Raw genomic sequence first — 14875 nt, forward strand, 5'->3', positions numbered from 1 at the left:
AACATCTGTGAGGCTCCATGAGAGCCCACTGTCAAGCTATTGACATTAAAGAAGCGCTTGTTGGGAGGCAACCCAATTTCTATTTATCTAACTCTATTTTTTTTTTTAGTTATATGTCTTTGTAGGTCCATGATCATGTGGAGTCACAAAATAAATAAAAAAATTGAAAACGTAATCAAAAACAGCAGAAGAAAAATCACACCCTGGAGGAAGCACCTGTCTGGCGTTCAACGCCAGAACAGAGCATGGTTCTGGCGCTGAACGTCCAAAATGGGCAGCAGCCTAGCGCTGAACGCCCAGAACAAGCATGGTTCTGGCGTTCAACGCCAGAAATGGCTAGTAAATGGGCGTTGAACGCCCAAAATGGGCACCAACCTGGCACTGAACGCCCAGAGTTGTGTGCACGGGCATTTTTGCATGCCTAAATTGGTGCAGGGATGTAAATGCCTTGACACCTCAAAGATCTGTGGACCCCACAGGATTATCTCAGGATCTGTGGACCCCACAGGATCCCCACCTACCTCCACTCACATCTTCTCACCCCTCTTTCACAAAATCCCATAAACACTCTTCCCCAAAAACCCTTCACCAATCACCTCAATCTCTCTTCCCCATCACCTCTTCACCACTCACATCCATCCACTCTTCCCCATAAACCTACCTCATAAACTCCACCTACCTTCAAAATTCAAAATCAATTTTCCACCCAAACCCACCCTAAATGGCCAAAACTTAACCCCCTCCCTCCCCTATATAAATCCTTCCATTCTTCCTCATTTTCACACAACACAACCCTCTCCTCTCTACTTGGCCGAAACACACTTCACCCCTCTTCTCCATATTTTCTTCTTCTTCTTCCTCTATTCTTTCTTTTATTTCTCGAGGGCGAGCAATATTCTAAGTTTGGTGTGGTAAAAGCATAAGCTTTTTGTTTTTCCATTACCATTGATGGCACCTAAGACCGGAGAATCCTCTAGAAAGGGGAAAGGGAAGATAAAAGCTTCCACCTCCGAGTCATGGGAGATGGAAAAGTTCATCTCCAAAGCCCATCAAGACCACTTCTATGATGTTGTGGCCAAGAAGAAGGTGATCCCCGAGGTCCCTTTCAAACTCAAAAGAAATGAGTATCCGGAGATCCGACATGAAATTCAAAGAAGAGGTTGGGAAGTTCTAACAAATCCCATCCAACAAGTCGGCATCCTAATGGTTCAAGAGTTCTATGCCAACGCATGGATCACCAAGAACCATGATCAAAGTAAGAACCCGGATCCAAAGAACTACGTTACAATGGTTCCGGGGAAATACTTAGATTTTAGTCCGGAGAATGTGAGGTTGGCGTTTAACTTGCCCATGATGCAAGGAGATGAACGCCCCTATACTAGAAAGGTCAACTTTAATCAAAGGTTAGACCAAGTCCTTATGGACATATGTGTGGAAGGAGCTCAATGAAAGATTGACTCCAAAGGCAAGCCGGTTCAACTAAGAAGATTGGACCTCAAGCCTGTGGCTAGAGGATGGTTGGAGTTCATTCAATGCTCAATCATTCCCACTAGCAACCGATCTGAAGTTACTGTGGATCGGGCCATCATGATTCATAGCATCATGATTGGAGAGGAAATAGAAGTTCATGAAGTCATCTCTAATGAACTCTACAAAATAGCCGAAAAGTCATCCCCCATGGCAAGGCTAGCTTTTCCTCATCTTATCTGCCATCTATGTTACTCAGCTGGAGCTTTCATAGAAAGAGACATTCCTATTAAGGAAGAGAAGCCCATCACTAAGAAAAAGATGGAGCAAGCAAGAGAGCCCATTCAAGGAGCTCAAGAGGCGCAAGAAGCTCATCACCATGAGATCCCGGAGATGCCTCAAATGCATTTTCCTCCACAAAACTATTGGGAGCAAATCAACACCTCCCTAGGAGAATTAAGTGCCAACATGGGACAATTAAGGGTGGAACATCAAGAGCACTCTTAATTATATTGATGTAGTGACAGTGCTTCTTGTTTTCTGAATGTATGCTTGAACAGTGCATATGTCTTTTGAAGTTGTTGTTTAAGAATGTTAAATATGTTGGCTCTTGAAAGAATGATGACAAGGAGACATGTTATTTGATAATCTGAAAAATCATAAAAATGATTCTGGAAGCAAGAAAAAGAAGCAAAGAACAAAGCTTGCAGAAAAAAAAAGGCAAAAAAAAAAAAAAAGAGGAGCAAAAGCAAGCAGAAAAAGCCAAAAGCTCTTAAAACCAAGAGGCAAGAGCAAAAAGCCAATAACCCTTAAAACCAAAAGGCAAGGACAAATAAAAAGGATCCCAAGGCTTTGAGCATCAGTGGATAGGAGGGCCTAAAGGAATAAAATCCTGGTCTAAGCGGCTAAACCAAGCTGTCCCTAACCATGTGCTTGTGGCGTGTAGGTGTCAAGTGAAAACATGAGACTGAGCGGTTAAAGTCAAGGTCCAAAGCAAAAAAAGAGTGTGCTTAAGAACCCTGGACACCTCTCATTGGGGACTTTAGCAAAGCTGAGTCACAATCTAAAAAGGTTCACCCAATTATGTGTCTGTGGCATTTATGTATCCGGTGGTAATACTGCAAAACAAAGTGCTTAGGGCCACGGCCAAGACTCATAAAATAGCTGTGTTCAAGAATCATCACACTGAAATAGGAGAATCAATAACACTATCTGAAATCTGAGTTCCTATAGATGCCAATCACTCTGAGCTTCAATGACCTCCCTGCACTCAAAGTGGATTTTCTGGAGCTACAGAACTCGAAATGGCGCGCTTCCAATCGCGTTGGAAAGTAGACATCCAGAAATTTCCTGCAATGTATAATAGTCCATAATTTGCCCAAGTTTAGATGACGTAAACTGGCGTCCAGCGCCAGCTCTCTGCCTAATTCTGGTGTCCAGCGCCAGAAACAAGTTGCAAAGTGGAGTTCAACGCCCAAACTGGCACCAAAACTGGCGTTCAACTCCAGGAATGACCTCTACACGTGTAACACTCAAGCTCAGCCCAAGCACACACCAAGTGGGCCCCGGAAGTGGATTTATGAATTAATTACTTACTTCTGTAAACCCTAGTAGCTAGTTTATTATAAATAGGACCTTTTACTATTGTATTAGATATCTTTGGACACCTGGTTGTTAGATCAGAGGGGCTGGCCATTCGGCCATGCCTGGACCTTTCACTTATGTATTTTTAACGGTAGAGTTTCTACACTCCATAGATTAAGGTGTGGAGCTCTGCTGTTCCTCAAAGATTAATGCAAAGTACTACTGTTTTCTATTCAATTCATCTTATTTCGCTTCTAAGATATTCATTCACACTTCAACCTGAATGTGATGAACGTGACAATCATCATCATTCCCTATGAATGCGTGCCTGACAACCACCTCCGTTCTACATTAGAATTGAATGAGTATCTCTTAGATCTCTTAATCAGAATCTTCGTGGTGTAAGCTAGAATGATGGCGGCATTCAAGAGAATCCGGAAGGTCTAAACCTTGTCTGTGGTATTCCGAGTAGGATTCAATGATTGGATGACTGTGACGAGCTTTAAACTCGCGAGTTCTGGGCGTTAGTGACAGACGCAAAAGGATAGTAAATCCTATTCCAGCATGATCGAGAACCGACAGATGAATAGCCGTGCCGTGACAGGGTGTGTTGATCATTTTCACTGAGAGGATAAGGTGAAACCATTGACAAGGGTGATGCCTCCAGACGATTAGCCGTGCCGTGACAGGGCATTTGGATCATTTTCCCGAGAGAAGACTGAAAGTAGCCATTGACAATGGTGATGTATCACATAAAGCCAGCCATGGAAAGGAGTAAGACTGATTGGATGAAGGGCAGCAGGAAAGCAAAGGTTCAGAGGAACGAAAAGCATCTCTATTCGCTTATCTGAAATTCTCACCAATGAATTACATAAGTATTTCTATCCTTTATTATTTATCTTTTAATTATCTAATCCAATCACATTTAACCCTACCCGACTGAGATTTGCAAGGTGACCATAGCTTGCTTCATACCAACAATCTCCGTGGAATTCGACCCTTACTCACGTAAGGTATTACTTGGACGACCCAGTGCACTTGCTGGTAAGTTGTGCGAAGTTGTGAACCATGGTATTGGCATCATGTTTTTGGCGCCATTACCAGGGAAAGAAAGAGCGATGAATTTTACATAATCAAAGTGTAATCACAATTTCTGCGCACCATTCATTAAAATAAAGCTTCAAATAGACATAAATAATATGAACAGGAAAGAGCAGTCTCAATAGCAGCATGAGCAGTAAGAACATCATATGAACAGTACTAACATCACAGGCAGAACAGAATTACAGAATATGTAAAACAAACAGCAAGTACGGTGCAATTATCAGGCCTAAATCCACTAACCACATCCTAGCTACCTAACAACCTAGAATCCACTACAAACATGCATCTCTAACTAGCCTAATTTAAACATAAAAAATATGCAACTAACTACGAATGGGGGAAAAGTGGTGTTTGGTGAATCCTGGTATGCGTATGAACTAAGGGAGGGCTCAGAGAGATGGCGGTGGTGAGATGGCGGTGCTGGAAGGGGGCACGGTGGCGCTGTGGTGGAGCAGGGTGGTTGGCGTGGTGGTTGGTGGCTGTTTGGTGGCAAAGGGATTTCGGGTGGGGGTAAGGGTGGGTAAAGGTTTTGGGTGAAGGAATGAAGGGGGTAAGGGTGATGGTGGTGGGAGGTGCAGCGGTGACGGCACGGTGGCGGTGGCTGGCCGCGGTGGTGGAAGGGAGAGAAGGGAGGGGAGAAGAAGAAAGAGGGGGGTTGGCGTCGCGGTCGTGGCTGGGTGGTCGAGGGTGGTACGGCGGTCGGAGGTTGTTGGTAATGGCGATGGGTGCAGAGGAAGGAGGGAGAGAGAACAGAGGGGGTTGGGGAAGGAGAGTGAGGCGCGATGGGGGTAGGGTTTCGCGTCACTGGGGTTTGTGAATTTGAATCCACGCGAACGCGCGGGTCACGCGATCGCGTGGCTAGGGGAAATGGGGTTGACGCGGTCGCGTGTTTGACGCAGTCGCGTGTTTGACGCGATCACATGGAATGGGTAAAAGGATGAATGACGCGGCACGCGACCGCGTCGCTGGAAATTGTGCGAAACGCACAATTCCAGTGTCGTTTCAGCGCAACTCTCTGTCTCCATTGGGGTGTCATAATATCCTCACGACGCGAACGCGTCGCTCACGCTTTCGCGTGGGATGGATGTTTCGTAAGTGACGCGGTCACGTCAGGGACGCAAATGCGTGGGCCGTTTTGTGCTAAACGCACACCAGCAACGCTGTCGCATCGCACACGCTACTCTCTCTCTCTCTTTTTTTTTATTTATGCAAATGCTATGAATAACATCCAGGCTCAATAAAATTAATATATCATAAAATCAAACAATACGAAATAAAAATTGAAACAGGAACGACCATACCATGGTGGGTTGTCTCCCACCTAGCACTTTTAGTTAAAGTCCTTAAGTTGGACATTGGATGAGCTTCCTGTTATGGTGGCTTATGCTGAAATTCATCTAGAAATCTCCACCAATGTTTGGAATGCCAACAGCCTCCGGGGTCCCAAACTAGGCATGTGAAGCTTTTGAGCAGCTTCAAACAGGTCCTCAGGCTCCCGGGGTGACGAATGTCGGAACAGATTCCAGGATGCCAAACCTTGCTTTTAAACCCGCCTTTGTCTTGATTTATATGCTTCCATCCAGGCGGTTTAGAAATTATATTCTCACCAAGATGACCAAACATCTTCCGTGACCCATTCAATTGAACTTGATACCAATCCTTGTATTTCGAATTGAAGCGTGGAACCTTATTGAATCTTGTACACCAGCTCTGAGTACGAGCCATTTCCCTCTTACTCTTAAAGCCGCAGAGAGCTCTAAGTTGGCCATCTGTTTCAAGCAAACAATATTCAAGTGGAAAAGTAAAGATAAAGGTTAAGGATTGTACCCACTTGAAGCTTGTATTAGGTGGCAATGGCCTTGGGATTGGTGTTTCCAGTGGTTCTATAAGTTCTACTCCCTTGTATTCTTCTGTGGATTCCTCCACTTCTTTGCAAAATGCTTCAACTGCAATTGTGTCCTGATCAAAATCTTCTATGTCTTCCTCGTCACTCAAGTCATAAGCTGGAGGTTGAGAGAAATCTACCTCCGCATCATCTTCATATTCACTTGGGGAAGATTCTTCAATCTTGGAGAATTCACTTGCGGATGCAAGTTCATTACTAGGAGAACTTGACTTGTGACTATCATCATCAAGGAAACTAGCGTCTTGGGTTATTCCGTCTAGTTATTCATAAAATACCTGCTTTGGGGGTTGTGCACTATCCTTCTTAGCATCAATCGCAACGTCCTTGACGGAATTTTTCACAACTCTTGATTCCCATGGAGGTTCAGCATCTCCTAAATCTTCAACCAGTACTTCTTCTTCTTGGATAATTTGAGCTTCCTCCAATTGTTCCAGAACAAAGTTATGCTCATTACTGCCCACTGGGGTTTCTAGTGTCTCCTTCATGCTACGTTTGTCATTAGATTCTCCACATAAAGCTATTGGAGTTCCTTTAGTGTCTAAACGTTTGGAAGATAATTGATATATTGCTTGCTCCAGCTGATGAAGGGTTGTATGAAGTTGATCTACTGTTTCCTTGAGGCGAGCCTGTGATTCTCGAGGTAATGGATATGGACATGGTACATAGGGAAGTGGTGGTGTTTGGGAGTAATTGGATTGGAATTGGGGTAAATAAAGGTCATATGGTGGTGAATGGTGAAAAGGAGCTTGTGAGTGTTATGGTTCGAGGTTATGTTGAAAGGATGGTTTATAAGCACAGGGTGGGGCTTGTTGGTAACTATCAGGAGGTCCACCATGTCTGTCAGGTTAGTATGCATTGTAGAGCAGTCTTTGTCCATGATATCTTGGAAGGTGTTGTTGCCGGAAGGGTTGATCAGATCCTCTTGGCTCCATCCATCTTTGATTTCTTAGACCTTGATGCATATTCCTGTTATAGCTTCTATTCCCTTCAACAAATTCAGAACCAAACTCAAAGTGAGAGGGATGAGAGTTCATAGTAGCTAATAGAAATAAAAAGGGAAAAACAAAAACAAATAAATAGATAAAAGAAAAATATTTACAATAACCAATAATAAGGCACATATTTGCAGTTCCCCGGCAACGGCGCCATTTTTGAAGAGAGAACTTTTTCGTGGTCTAGAAATTCGCAGATAAATCCTCGTTGCAGGTATAGCTTCTAAACCAACAAAAGTCTTTTCTTACAAACGTTTCGTTGTCACAAGTAACGAACCCCTAAATAAATTGATAACCGAAGTATTTAAACCTCGGGTCATCTTCTCAAGGAACTGCAGGGATGTATGTTCTTATTATTGGTTATGAGTTTGTAAATTGGGGTTTTGAGAGTAGGGGACAAGTAATTTAAATAACAAATAAAATAAATAAATGACTGTAAAATAAGCTCTTGGCAAGGTATGAAAATTCAGAAGTCCTATCCCAGTTATTCTTATGAGAATTGAAGTTAATCCCACTTAGTTAACCTTTACTAAAGCAAGGAAAGTCAAGTGAACTAATTTGTTAGATTTCCCAAATCCTAGCCAACTCCTAAGGAAAGACTAGAGTTAGTGGAATTCAAGTCAATTTACAGACATAACCATCAATCACGATAAGGTTGATAACTCAAGGGTTTCCAGTTAATCAATTAAAGCCAAGGGTATGAACAGCTAAATAACAATTATAAACTGAAATACCTCAATTGCATTAATAAGAGAAAATCAATCTAAACATAAAGAGTTTCATAAATCAATCTGGCAACATAAGTAATTGAATGAGAGCATTAAAGCATCTGAAAGTAAAGGAGAAATATAATGTAAAAGGAATATTGAACCTGATAAAGAGTTGAAATTCTAAATCCTTTAAGAGGAATCCTAATCCTTAACCCTAAGTGAGAGGAGAGAACCTCTCTCTCTAAAAACTACATCTAAAACTATGAAAAGTGAATAATTGAGGGCCTCTCCTTGAATGGATGCATTCCCCCACTTTATAACCTCTAATCTGTGCTTTCTTTACTTGGATCTGGGCCAAAAAGGGCTTCAGAAATCGCTGAGAGCATTTTCTGCAGTTGGATACATTTGCTAGAGGTTGAGTGTAGTACCACTCTCTTGATTTTCCCTCAAGAGAAAATGGAAAAGCTTTCAGCAGAATTGAAGTTTCATCAGTGCTATCACGCCTGACAATAGAACAGGCTGCCTGGAAATCTCTCAAGTGCTTGATAGGCTCTTGAGCAGGTAGGCCATGAAACTTGGGCATCAAATTTAGCAGTGCGGTTTTTATTTCAAAATCTGTAGCTACCGCTGGATGATGCGCTTGAAACGGTTGCATTGTAAAATTAGGGGCTCCTTCCTCCTCGATGGTAACTCTCCTAGCTGCCATGTTTTCTGCAAGTAAAACAACCGAATCAGTAGAACGGGGGCTGGTTTCTTCCTCAGATTCACTTTCAGATCCGCCCTCAAAGCGGGCTAACCGACGCTGTTCTCGCCTTATTCGTGAAATTGTCCTTTCAATTTCAGGATCGAATATTAGCAAGCGTGGATCAGGAAGTGAACGTGTCATTTGACGGAAGAAACATGCAGCTCATAGTAGCAAAACAAAATAAAATGCAAATAAATAAATTCTAATCAATAAAATTAGCACTCTATTGCAACTCCCCGGCAACGGCACCAAAAATTGTGAGACGCAGAAGCTGGTGAAATAAAAATTATTAAAATGGTTACGTTGCAAGTATAGTTCTTAACTCATCGAAAATCTGCCTATCAATTTAGAAGTATGTCACAGAGAGTTTGAATTAAAAATTACTGGGAGTTTTAAGTCCCAGGTCGTCTCCCAACGAGTTGCAGAAAAGTGTACTATCTTATTAATCAGATGTTCAAAGAAGTTGAGTTAAGTAAATTGGAATTTATATTGAGGAAATTTAATTAATATGAATAAAAGCGTTGACTGGGAGTTGATTGGTTGGAATTTCTACTATTGATGGAGTGATTGTAAGATTAATTTATAATTAATGGTTGTTCTGTTTGGTTATCCTTTACTAGGTAAGGGAAAGTCAAACAAGTTGGAATGCCAGATCTGTTCACAAGTTGCAACCCACTTAGATCAAAGGGATTGGCGTTGGTGACAGGATAGCAATCCAACGTTTAACCCAATTACAAATTTTTCCTTCAATTCTTCCAACTCAAGAGTTCCTTTTAATCAACTCCCCATCAAGTAAAGAAACTACTCACGCATTGTAAATAATAAATCCATAGCACATGAAAGGGAATTAAAAGAAGACATGATTATTGGAATTGAAATTGAATTAAAAAGAAATAATCCTTGCATTAACTAATCATAAAAGTATTCAAATAACAAAATTGAACAAAACAAAGAACATGGAAGAATGAAACCAAGTTAAGAAAACGAACTAGAATGACGAAGTCTTGATGATGAAATAACTCTTCTCAATGTTCCAATGCTAAGATCAATTGAAAATTAAAAATTCTAAAACCTAGAGAGAAAAACCTAAGAGAGTAAAACTAGATCTCAAACTGTCTCTGAATGAAAGTGTTTTTGTTTCTGCATATTCTCTGACTCTAGTCTGCTGTTCCGTGCTGAGAACTGGGTCGAAATAGGGTCCAAAATTGCCCCCAGCAAATTCTGCAGATTATGCAGATCGCACATGTCACGCGATCGCGTCATCCATGCGGACGCGTCACTTGCGCTTTTCCTCGCCACGCGTTCGCGTCGTCCACGCTACCGCGTCGATTGGGCTTTCCAATCCGCGCGGCCACGTGAGCCATGCGACCACGTCGCTGCGATTTGCTCTCCTTCGCGCGGTCGCGTGTGCCATGCGACTGCGTCACTTCTCGCTGGTTATCTCCTCAAATTCTTGTGTTTCTTTCATTTTTGCTAGCTTCCTTCCCAATCCCCAACTCATTCATGCCCTAAAAAATCTGAAACACTTAACACACAGATCACGGCATCGAATGGAATAAAGGAGAATTAAAATTAAATAATTAAAGTCTCTAGGAAGCAGTTTTCAAACATGTAATAAATTCCGGAAAGAAATCTAATATGCATGCTAATTTAATGAATAAGTGGGTAAGGATCATGATAAAACCACATAATTAAACACAATATAAACCATAAAATAGTGGTTTATCAACCTCCCCACACTTAAACATTAGCATGTCCTCATGCTTAATTGAAGGAGACAAGGAAATAAGTATGAACATGTAGAAACTCATGAAATGCAATGCAAACCTATATATATAAATAAATGCAACTATATGGTTCTTGCCCACTTGATCAAAAGTAAATAAGCTCTTCAAAACAATTACAAATCAAATTCCACTAATTCTATCATTATACAATAAAACGGATAAAAGTGCAAGAAGATGGCTCATGAAAGCAGGGAACATGAAAATTCAAGTATTGAACCCTCACTGATAATGTATGTACGCTCTAATCTCTAGTGTATAGGGTAATCACTATATCCTTCTCTAATCATGCTCTCTAATTTTTGTTCTTCTCCTAACACAATTTCTATCTTAAGCTAACCAAAGATCCACTTGGGATTTTTAATTTATTTTTCTGCTTAAGGCTAGTAATGTGGTTATAGAACAAGAAGAGATTAAAAGCTCAAGGGGCTAACAAAGGTGATGTAAAAGGTAGGCTTATTTGGGATAAGTGAGTTAATAACAAATAATGGCCTCAATCATGTGCAAGAATGTGAATATAATAAATATTGGACATATAAGATAAAACAAAATATAGATTACAATCATAGAGAAGTAAACACACAAGAATGAAATAATTATGGTTAAATAATGTAACCATACATAAAGGCTCAAATCTTTCACAGGTTGTGTGTTCTTTAATTCAAATAACATGTTCCAAATACAACTCAAGCAAATTTATCATAAAATTTTTTTGAAAAATTAGTGAAATTTTGTTCCAAAGATAGATTTTTAAAAGAAACTTATTGTCTTTTCAATCAAGTAGAACATGCATGCAACTATCCTAACCTACACATTTTATTCTATTCTATAAAGGAAAGAAAATCTAACTAAAATATCCTAATTATTGGTGCTAGCGAAGAGAAATTACCTCCAGAAGTCAGGTACTGACCGACCTCCCTACACTTAAGGCTTTGCACCGTCCTCGGTGCCATCTGTCAGGAACAGGGGTGGGCTGGTAGTAGTATCTCCATCATCAGGACCGTCATGGCTCCCTATGCTAGTAAAGGAAGTGGAATCTGGGGTATCTGAGTCTCTAAAGTGTCCCTTGAGTAGCTCCTTGAGGTGTTTGAATCGGCGCTCGTTACGGCGCTCTTTCATCTTTGCTTTCTGTTCTTGCCGATCCAACCGTTCGATTATCTGCTGGAGCAAATTCTCAGTTGTAGATGCTTGTGGTGTTGAAGAAGGATTATCTTCAACTGGAGCAGTAGGAAGGCTTGTAGTGGCTGCTGAGAGTCTGACGTATTTCCCGTTAGGGACATACTGATCATCTCATGGAAGCAGGACTTTGGTGTCCCCAGCTCTGTAGGAGACTCCAGCTGCTGAGACAAGATCTGAGACCAAGGCGGGGAAAGGTAAGTTGCCTGCAATTTGTACGTGTTCTATAGCATTCCGGATATGTCTTGAGAGATTCAGAGGTTGGTCTGTAAGGATGCACCATAGTAGAACATCCATGTCCGCAGTGAAGGAGGACTCATGAGTGCTCGGAAAGACGTAATGGGACATGATCTGTGCCCATACGCGAGCCTCCAAGGTAAGTGCTGAAGCCAAGATTCCCTTAGGGCGGGTACGGTGGTATCCGTAGATCCAACGGCTGCCAGGTGCTGTGATGATTCCGAGAACGCAGTCCCAGTCAAATTGGTATCTCTGGCGCTGAAGGGCGGCTTCTTGAAAAGTGTCCATTCCTGCAGGAATAGGGGGAAGACCCAGAGCTTGCTGAATGGCCTCTTCTGTGATGGGGACTTGCTTCTGCCGGACATAAACAGACTGCAGGGTCGGCATGTAGAAGTTGGAGTAGAACTCAACTACCCAAGAAAGATTGACCTGCCTTGGCTGTCTCCGTAGGCATGAGTAGCATAGACCAAGCAATACTTTGTAACAAGCCAAAATATTTGTATTGACAATAAAATTCAATTAATATAATAATAAGGGAAAGTTGTGAAAAGCCAACATTGAATAGTATAGCATAGAGAAGTGCATAATGCCATATGAGCTTTTTCACAAACACATAGCATGCATAGTGAATAGGGTATAGAAAATATGAAGATGAATATGCAAGCAATCCCTTAAATAGGAGAAAAGAAAATAAATGTCAAACAATTTGCAATAATCCATAAGCATATAATGAGGGATGATGACTCCAAAAAGTGTAAAAAGGAAAAGAAGGAGAAGAAAAATAAAATGAAAAAATTGAAAAGAAAAAGAAAAGAAAGGGAAATAATAATATATATACATAAAATAATAAGAATGATAGAAAAGAGAAGGAAGAAGAAGGTAAAACCTCGTTAATGGTGGTGAGAGAGGTAGAGAGTGAAAGGTGAGATAGAAAGGGGAAGGGGGACGGAAGAAATAAGGAGGGAAAAGAAAAATTAGGATTGGGAGGAGGGGAAGATAAGGTATGTGGCAATTTTAGGTTGAGCTGTGCGGTGCATGCGACGCGGCCGTGTGGGGCACGCGTTCGCGTGGGTGTGCTTCCAGGGGAGGGGGCGCGATCGCGTCGGTCACGCGGTCGTGTGACCCATGTTACGCTGCTGGCGCGAGTGTAGCTTCGCTCCAGCACAACTCTCTGTTCAATTTATTTTAATTTCCAAAATTGGGTGACGCGATCGTGTGGGTCACGCGATCGCGTGAGTGTGCGTTATAAAATGGGTGACGCGGCCGCGTCGGCGACGCGGTCGCGTGACAAGGATTGTGCTTCCAGCACCAATCCAGCATCACTCTCGCACAGAATGTTACTGTGCACCATTTTACGTCGAAAACTCAGGGCACGCGGCCGCGTGGGGCACGCGGTCGCGGGAAAGCCATGATTCCCATGCGACGCGAATGCATCAGGGACGCAGTCGCGTGGGTCGATTTGTGGCACGCCTCCAGCCACGCTCCAGCGTAACTCTCTATTCATTTATTTTTTTCTCCACCGCCCTTGCGACGCGGACGCGTCGCTGATGCGATCGCGTCGCGTGGCGAAAAACCCTTTTTTTTTTTTAAGGAAATATAAAGACATGTAAATGAAAGAGCACGAAAGCACTAATAAAGAGAAGAGTTATTAAAGAAGAAAAACTAAAAGTGAAGAAAAGAACGATCATACCGCGGTGGGTTGTCTCCCACCAAGCACTTTGCTTTAACGTCCGTAAGTTGGACGCTCCACTAGCTCAATCTGCTGCGATGTGGGGATCTTCCAAGCGGAAGATCTCAAGCTGCTTATTTTTCTGCACCTTCTCACCATGGTATAGCTTCATGCGTTGTCCATTAACCTTAATAAGTTCAGAGCTTGAAGGATGGCTTAGGTGATAAACTCCGTACGGTTCAGCCTTCTCTACTCTGTATGGACCTTCCCATTTTGATCTCAACTTACTGGGCATGAGCCTTAGTCGAGATTTGTAAAGGAGGACAAAATCTTCAGGTTGGAACTCTTTCTTCTTGATGTTTTGATCATGCACAGCTTTCATCTTTTCCTTGTAAATTCTGGAATTCTCATAAGCTTCTAGGCGAAGGTTCTCCAGTTCCCGCAGTTGCAACTTTCTTTCAGCTCCAGCATTCTCAATTCCCATGTTGCACTCCTTAACTGCCCAGAAGGCTCTGTGTTCAATTTCAACTGGGAGATGACAAGCTTTTCCGTAAACCAAGCGGAAGGGGCTCATCCCAATGGGTGTCTTGTATACTGTTCTGTTTGCCCACAGTGCATCTTGTAGCCTGGTGCTCCAGTCTTTTCTATGAGGCTTTATTATCTTTTGCAAGATACGCTTAATTTCTCTGTTTGACACCTCGGCTTGCCCATTAGTTTGGGGATGGTAAGCTGTTGCAACTTTATGGATTATCCCATGCTTCTTCATCAATCCTGTTAGTCTCCTGTTACAAAAATGGGTGCCTTGATCGCTCACGATCGCTCGTGGTGATCCAAAGCGACATATAATATGGTTTCTCACAAAGGAAACAACAGTGTTAGCATCATCAGTGCGGGTAGAAATTGCTTCCACCCATTTGGAAACATAATCCACAGCTAACAATATATAAAAATATCCATTAGAATTTGGAAATGGACCCATGAAGTCAATGCCCCAAACATCAAAAATTTCACAGAAGAGCATATATTATTGGGGCATCTCGTCCCTCCTGGATATATTACCAAATTTCTGGCATGGGGGGCAAGATTTACAAAACTCAGCAGCGTCTCTAAAAAGAGTAGGCCACCAGAATCCGCAGTCTAAGATCTTTCTAGCTGTTCTTTGAGGGCCAAAATGTCCTCCACTCTCGGATGAGTGACAGGCCTCTAAAATGGACTGGAATTCTGATTGAGGCACACAACGTCTAATTATCTGGTCAGCGCCACATCTCCATAAATATGGGTCATCCTATATATAATATTTAGACTCGCTTTTCAGCTTGTCTCTTTGATGTTTAGAAAAATGTGGAGGAAATGTGCGGCTAACTAAATAATTAGTGACAGGTGCATACCAAGGGATTACCTCGGATACTGCTTGCAGGTTGTCAAAAGGAAAATTATCATCTATAGGAGTAGAATCATCCTTAATATGTTCAAGGCGACTCAAGTGGTCTGCTACTAAATT

This window comes from Arachis ipaensis, chromosome B04 (assembly GCF_000816755.2).
Source record: "Arachis ipaensis cultivar K30076 chromosome B04, Araip1.1, whole genome shotgun sequence".
In the NCBI taxonomy this organism is placed as follows: Eukaryota; Viridiplantae; Streptophyta; class Magnoliopsida; order Fabales; family Fabaceae; genus Arachis; species Arachis ipaensis.